Consider the following 7,733-nt stretch of genomic DNA (forward strand, 5'->3'; position numbering starts at 1 on the left):
CACTGCCGCAGGGTCTATACTGCTGCTTGCCTCCTTCTGCCAGGAGCGAACCACACTCACAACCCACCACTCAGCTGAGCAAGCAGCAGCAGGGCAGAGCCCCCACTCCCAGTGCTGCGGCACCTGCATCCCACACCCCCTTCCCCAGGTAATGCACCCTCCCACCCTGGTTGGGCAGCTTGTCCCAGTCACAGCCCCAAACCCTCCCTTCCCCATGCCCCTTCACACCCCACTCCCACAGCCCCAACAGTCTTACCAGCTGGAAGCAGCTGTGTCAACTGTCTGTTTAGCCTACAGCTGAATCTCTGAAGTGGCCGAATCTTTTCCAAATCAATGTGGATGCTTCAAATTGATTTGGAGCTTTTAATTGGTCTCCTGATTCAATTCAGATTTGGAGATTCGGTCCCCGAATTGGGCTGAGCCAGGGCAGAGGCAGGCACAGCCAGAGGAGCTGCAGAAGTCCCATGGCTACCTTGCCCATTCCCATCACCTGCCCGGCCCCAGCCTAATCCTGGCACTTAAAAAAAATAAATAAATAAAGCCCTGCACTCACTGGTTCTGGCAGCAGTGACTGGGGCCTTTGGACACATGTGAGAGAGCCCCCCCTCCAAACACACAGCACAGGGGGGCAGGGTGATCGCCCCCCTCACCTGGCAGCCATGTGGTAGCTGCCCCATAGTGCAGGTGCAGCATGGCTTGGCAGGGAACCATGCGCTGTTTGGGAGCTAGGGTGGCTCCAGCAGTCAGCCCGAGCCCAGAAGCACTCAGGCCCAGTGGCCTCAGCTCCCAGACAGTGTAGGGTGCCCTGCCAAGTCCTAACTCCTGTCTTATCTCTTCCTCAGTCCTTGTCATGCTTCTAGCACTTGACCCTTGGGCCTTGTTCCTGCCTCACCCCTGCTTTGAACCCCAGTATCTCTCTTCTACCTATCCCATTGATTGCTTTGGACTCTCTGGCTCTTGACTTCTGGCATGGCCTCTATCACAGACCCATCTCAACCTCTAGTATCATACATCTGACTCAAATTGATGCCTGGTATTCACAGAATCATAAAGTAGGGCTGGAAGGGACCTCTAGAGGTCATCTAGTCCAACCCACTGCCTGAGACAGGATCATCTCTTTTCAAACCGTAACCCCCCCACATCCAGATAGTATCTGTGATACCTGTGCTCATTCTCTCCTTTCCCCAGATGCTGAATTTGGAGAGGAGGGAAGGGAGAGGAGGGAGGAGAAGAGCAAACAGTAGCAGGCTTCAGAGCTGAAAGCAGGGACTTCTAAGCAGACCCCATACCAGTGAGCTCATACAGTAGCACATGTGGAGCTCCCAGCATGAACTGCAGTAATGGTTCAATGAGTTCTGAGAGCTTGCTCTGTATGTGGCACACAGCCAAACAGGAGTGCGACCACACCACCACAGCTCCGCCCCCTGCTTCACACCCCCCCACCATTGGTGTCACAGATACAAAAACTTGGTAAATACTTGATAAACAGAGAGGGGTAGGAATGGTAAAAGTTTTAGAACTGAGAACTAAAAGCTTGAACTAGATGCAGTGCAGAAGGGGAAGGTTGCAAAGGCTGTCCAGAAACATATTCAGAACAACGGGGGAGGAAGATTACCTTAGCAGCTGCATCTTGCAAGCATTGAACGACGGCAGAAAGTAGTATGCTGTCATCTAGAGGGGAGATGAGCGTTTTATTTTTGTAATAAATGGATCAAACCCTTGACTCTTGTTACTAGTGTGACAAAAGCACATTAAGTCAAATTTCTTAATCCAGTACTGTCAAACTGAACTAAATTAAGCCCAGTTAAATTACTAATGATTGACTATGTATAAACACTTGTTGCAACAAGCAAACTGAAGAGATATAGGATGATTTAAGATGCCCTTAAAAAGTAAAAAGAAAGAAAAAGCTTAAATATTTAATTACATATAATTTTAAGTGATTAGAAAATAAACAGAAAGTATTGTACCCTTCATGGTAATCACTAAAATTACAACAAATGACTCTGCTAGCAGACAGCAAGCACATTTCAGACAGTCCCGCATGTCAGAACAAGACAGGGGAGAAGATGCAAGTAGTAAGATAGCCAGGAAAATATTTGCGAAATACGTGAGTGATATGCAGATTGGGTTATGTAAACAAGATGCTTCATTCTTTCACTTTTCCTTTAAAAGATATTATGGACTTTTAAAAGATCTTTAAACATCATTATATTGCCTGTGATTTGTGGTGTTCTAGTGTCCTCCAATGGATACACATGAAAGTACAAGTTCTGCAGTAGCAGTGAATTACAGCTGTTCTTTGTTCTGTGATTTCAGCAGTGTGGTGTGCAACTTTTACACGGTAGAACAAAATCTAAATTCTAAAATGTTCTCTTCCTTTTACTAGTGACATCCTTGTGCATGTATGACATGTTTCCTTCCATTCTGAAGCCAACATGATGATGGCTTAGAGTTGTACAAATGTCACCTACTGACCAATGAAGTAAGGTACAGGTGTTACCCCTGAAGGAGACCACTCACCCACATTTCCAGCCCTCCAAAGGGGGAATATGAAGTGGACCAAAGTTGGCACTTCTTGAAAAGAAGAGAACAGGATGGTGGTTATCAAAGTCTGATAAGTCAGACATTGCTGATCTATGGAACACCTGCTGATCACATGGTGCTGGCAATTCCCCTTTGCTTCCAGCAGGGAAATTACCCTAAGAAACCACTGAAAAGATGCTAGATACTTTTAAACATTGCTTTCCCATGCAACTACTAATAAGACCATGTTGTATCATTGAAAATGAGAAAAGACACAACATGTCTTCCCATAGTGAGGCTGACAAACCGGAAGATAGGTCTTCGTTACAAAATGTTTAGGAATCCACAGAAGTAAGATTTTTTTCTACTTTCAACTATTTGGAAATAGTTGTTAAATGGCTATCTGTGAAAGAATGTACACAAATTCATCAAGTTTTGAGTACCAAATACTTAGGAGGTTAAGTCCAGAAAGCAAGTTTATTAGTTGGAGGATAAAGTGTCCATAAAGCTTATGGCCAAGTACAGACAGTCAAAATGCCCAAGATGGAATCAAATTCACTCTTCACAGGTTAGTCTAAGCTGCACAGATTGACCCAATAAGCAAGTGAACAGACATTCACTTTTGATTTCAGAAATGAAACCACATGCCTGCAGTAGCCCAAGCCAGAAGTCAGAGTGGGGGCGTGCTAGAGCATGCCTTCTTGCTCAGCTGGAGCAGATAGATTGAACCAAGGCTAGCCCACCCAACCTACAAGGGTGGGGGGCTTGTGGCAAAGGTGCAAAGCATCCTGGGGTGCTGTGGGCCTGTGATTTAACTTGAATCTGGAGCATGCCTCCTCAGGCTGGGGGGGCAAGGCGACCACCTGCAGGCAGCAGCTGCAGGGGCATGGCAGCAGCAAGTGAGGTCAGTGGCAAGGAGGAAGGGGGATGAGCAGCAGGTAGTGAGCAGTGACCGGGGACCACCCATAGCTGCTATATGTGCTGTGGGGGGGGGGGCGGTAACTGCCTGCAGAAGCTGACAGTGGCCAATCTCAGGGGGGGCATGTGCCCCTCTGTGCCCACCTACATGTCGCCTATGATCTGGAGGGGATCTGGGACAGAAGCTCAATAAATCAATTTAATCTAAATCAGTTAAGTCTGATACTGCATCCATCCAGGTTTATCTTAAACCAGTTTTGGCCAGTTTGAAACCTATTTATCCACACTGAACTTCTGTTGTGTTACAGATTTGAACTGGTTTCCAAACTGCCAATACCAGTTTATGTATAATTTCTGAACTTAAGCTATACAAAGTTTAATGATGGAACCAGTACAAATAAGTGACAAAACATTACAGGACTGATTTCCCTCACCTTAAATGACTACAATAGCATTGATTTAGTGCAAGTGGCACTACTTTCAAACAGAATGGAATGAGTCACTAAACAGCAAAAACAATAATAATATCCATTTTTAAAGATCCATATGTAAAATGAATCCTTGTAAACTCGGTAGACTGATCCACAAGCTAGGGAAGGTAAAATCATGCTTCAAAAAAACTGCGTGGCTCCAGGGTTTTTTTCTTATTTACTGAAGGCTTGTATGCATAGGAGTGCAGTAAGCTATCACATGAATTTATAGACAAGTAGCTCCCCATGCAGGCACCCAAGCACTGCTTTGCGTAGCACAGGTTATTTGGTTTTAAAAGTGCCAAAGTTAATGAAGAGAAGGCCATGCACTGACAGTCCACATTCTACCTTACTGTGTTTTAGCTCCACCTGCTGATAAGAGCTTCAAGATCAAAACAGCAAAACAAATGCAGCTGGTCACACAATGAGGCTTTACTGTAGGCCTCCCCTCCAAGGCTCCACATTCTTCTCCAGCTGTGAAACCTGGCTTTGGATTCTTACATGCTTTTTTGTCTCCACAAGTTCAAAGAGCAAGCTTTCTCCCAGATCCTTTCTTTTTAAGGAAGCAGGAACTTTTAAATGCAACTTCCTATAGGGCATTACAAAGAACACATGGTAGTAGATATGCGCTTATGGGTATGTCTACCCCATCTCAGTGCTATACCCAGAACATTCCTGTGAAGCCCATGCTGCTGACCCACTCTTGCTCTGCACATACCAGATGCAAAAAATAAGGCAATATCGTCCTTTAGAGAATAGTATTGAGAATATGCTGGCCACCACTGTGTTACAGGTATGCTGATAGATATGTACTTAGTAGGGCTGTGCAAAGTTTTTCCAGCTGTTTTGACTCATTTCAAGCTCGAAACAGCAAAATTGAAATGAAATGAAGGGCTTTGAAACAGCCTCAAAATAAAACAAGGGCAGTCAGAACATTTAGAAAGTTTTGAAATGTTTCAAGTTTCAAAGCTGAAGCTGGGCTTGCCTGCAGGGAAACAGAAAGTAAGGAGACAGAGGGGGAAGAGGGTGGGAAGGACTGCTCTCATATTGACTGTGTAGCTGGCCAGTGACTGTGATCCTTCCCCAAGGTCCCTTCCAATCCCAGCGCTCTGGGGCAGGGATGGAAAACACACACACAATCACACATCATGAGTTTTGCTTGTCAGCAGCCTGAGGTGCAGTTTCCCAAAAACCCCTGCACCTATCTCCTTGAAACCTGGAAGGCTTAATGGCCTCAGCAGGGCTTAGCATGCCTGCAGTTTTCACCCCGTTGTGCCTTAACACACAGCATCACCCATGTCATAAGTTTTGCCTGTCAGCAGCCTGAGATGCAGTTTCCCAGAAACCCCTGCACCTACCTCCTTGACACTTGGCAGGCTTTATGGCCTCAGACAGGGCTACTATCTCTAAGTTTTATCTGAATCAGGCAAGAAATGACAGAGTTAGAGGCAGTTTTGTGCTTCCCCATTATAACCTACGGGTGAAATGTCGAAAGAGCGAAAGTTTCAATGAAACGAAATGGAACAGAGCTTTAGAAATAAAACAAAACTCAAAAGAAAACACCGCCCCATTGAAACGTTGAAAAGGAAGTCAAAATGAAATGGTGCTGTTTCGCACAGCCCTAGAACTCAGTTCCAATCTAAGGAAACTATATTGCCTCATTCCTGGGACTTGACATGCATGTAGGTGGAGCTTGCTTCATGCAGTACTCTGGGTACAGTATTGGAGCGTATCTGCACTGCCTCCAAGAAATGGTCTGATTCCACTCCTCTTATATTTTTCCTGACTGAAGTTCTGGGAGAGATGGTTCAGACAATCTCTTCACAAGTCCCCTTGGGACAGCAAAGCTCTGTCCATCACCAATTCACTGGTATAACTGCCAGAATCAGTCTGTGTCCTGAAACATGGCTAATGCCCTGAGGGTTAGGTAGTCAAGGCATGACTTGGATCACCCTTTTCTTGACTGCTTGAAAACACAATTATTTTGTAAAGAAGGACATCTTCAAATTTAAAGGAATCTATTCCTTCAAATCCACTTAATACATGACTGCAAGCAACTTTGTGATGGAAACAATTTTTAAGCATCACCAGGTATATTCTGACTACACAGCTAAAAAGGTAAAAGCCTGGGTATTTCATTTAGTTATCCAGTCTCTGTTATAGGGCTCTTCTGTAACATTTTTGTTTATTATACAGAACTACCAAACGTAACATACTTCCTTACTAAGACCTGCATAGTTTAAAGTCCTTTGCACACAGACTCGATATGCTTTCATGCTCCCTTCACACAAAACGGTTTAAAACATTAGCGGATTCATAAAACGTGTAGATTGCCCAAGAGACAAAACTCTGAAATTCAATGTTTAGTTTCCTTTATAGTGAAAATGTCCAATACACCTTCATATTCCATCAGGAACTAGGTTCTCTTAAAAGTTAGATTTTTTTGCTTTTCTTACATAAACAATTTCATGTTGCCAGACTTCCTTAAGCGGTATACTTTAATACAATTTAAAGTTCCTACCATCTTTCTGATGCATTTATAGGGGCCATTCTTAATCAGTTTTTATTCCTTTAGCAAATCTAACATCCAAGTTTGTGGTTTCTTTCCATAGCAAAAAACAGAGGTTGTCACACAGTCTGAGACTATGGGGAACATTTTCAAGAGTGCCTAAAGATCTTGCACCTTTTTCTCAGAAATGACTTGGGAATCTAAGTCTTTAAAAAAAAAAAGAGAGATCATTGGGACTTGAAATCCCAAATACTGGGCATACAGCTATTTATTACTAGAAGTCAAGATCTACAAACTTTTACCTAAAAAATAATCAACCCAAACTTCATTCATTTCCATTCATCCCTTTTCTTCTTAGTCAGATGTGACCAGCCTCCTAAATACCAAACCTTCCATCCACCTTGTTGCAACATTCTGCTCTATAAATCTCTTTTAAATAGTCCACTCCTAACTATAACACTACAAAGAAAAGTCAACAACACCGTCTTCAGATTTACTTGCAGCATTGTGCTTGTGGGTAGGAAGAAGAGAGCACACAAAGAAATGACTGTAGCTCTGTTAGCTAGGAGAAAAGGAGCATGCTCCAGAAAGTAGCACTGCTGCATGCCTTGGTGCTTTTCTACCCTTGGGATTGCTTATAGGGGAAAAACAAAACAAAACACTGTAGTCTACTGGTCTAAATCAAGTCAAGCAAGTGGAGATCATTCAAGGTTCAGCAATCATTATTAAAACATCACAATCAGACCCTACGATGAGAGACTGCAGGACCTGAACCTGTTCAGCCTTCACAAGAGAAGGCTGAGGGGGGACCTGGTCACCATCTATAAACTCACTAGGGGGGACCAGAAGGGTTAGAGAGAGACTTTGTTTCCCCTAGCGCCCCCTGGCATAACAAGGAATAACGGCCACAAGTTGTTGGAGAGTAGGTTTAGATTAGACATCCATAAGAACTGCTTCACAGTCAGGGCAGCTAGGATCTGGAACAAATTTCCAAGGGAAGTGGTGCTGGCTCCTATCCTAGGGGTCTTTAAGAAGAGGCTTGATGCCTACCTGACTGGAGTCATTTGAGCCCAGTTTTTCTCTTGCCCAGGTAGGGGGTCAGACTTGAAGATCTACAAGGTCCCTTCCGACCCTACTTCTATGATTTGTTTACTGTTATCCTCCCCAACTGGTTTTCATTTAAAGTCTTAGAATAAAATATCAAACTTACCTTTATGCGTATGCAAATACATGGGTACAATTGAGGGAAGAAAAAATAGGCACCATGATTTGAAACTCCTTCACAGCTCTACACCATGAACAAAAATCAG

Source organism: Crocodylus porosus, unplaced genomic scaffold, assembly GCF_001723895.1.
Source record: "Crocodylus porosus isolate Cpor-Errol unplaced genomic scaffold, CroPor_comp1, whole genome shotgun sequence".
NCBI classification, from domain to species: Eukaryota; Metazoa; Chordata; order Crocodylia; family Crocodylidae; genus Crocodylus; species Crocodylus porosus.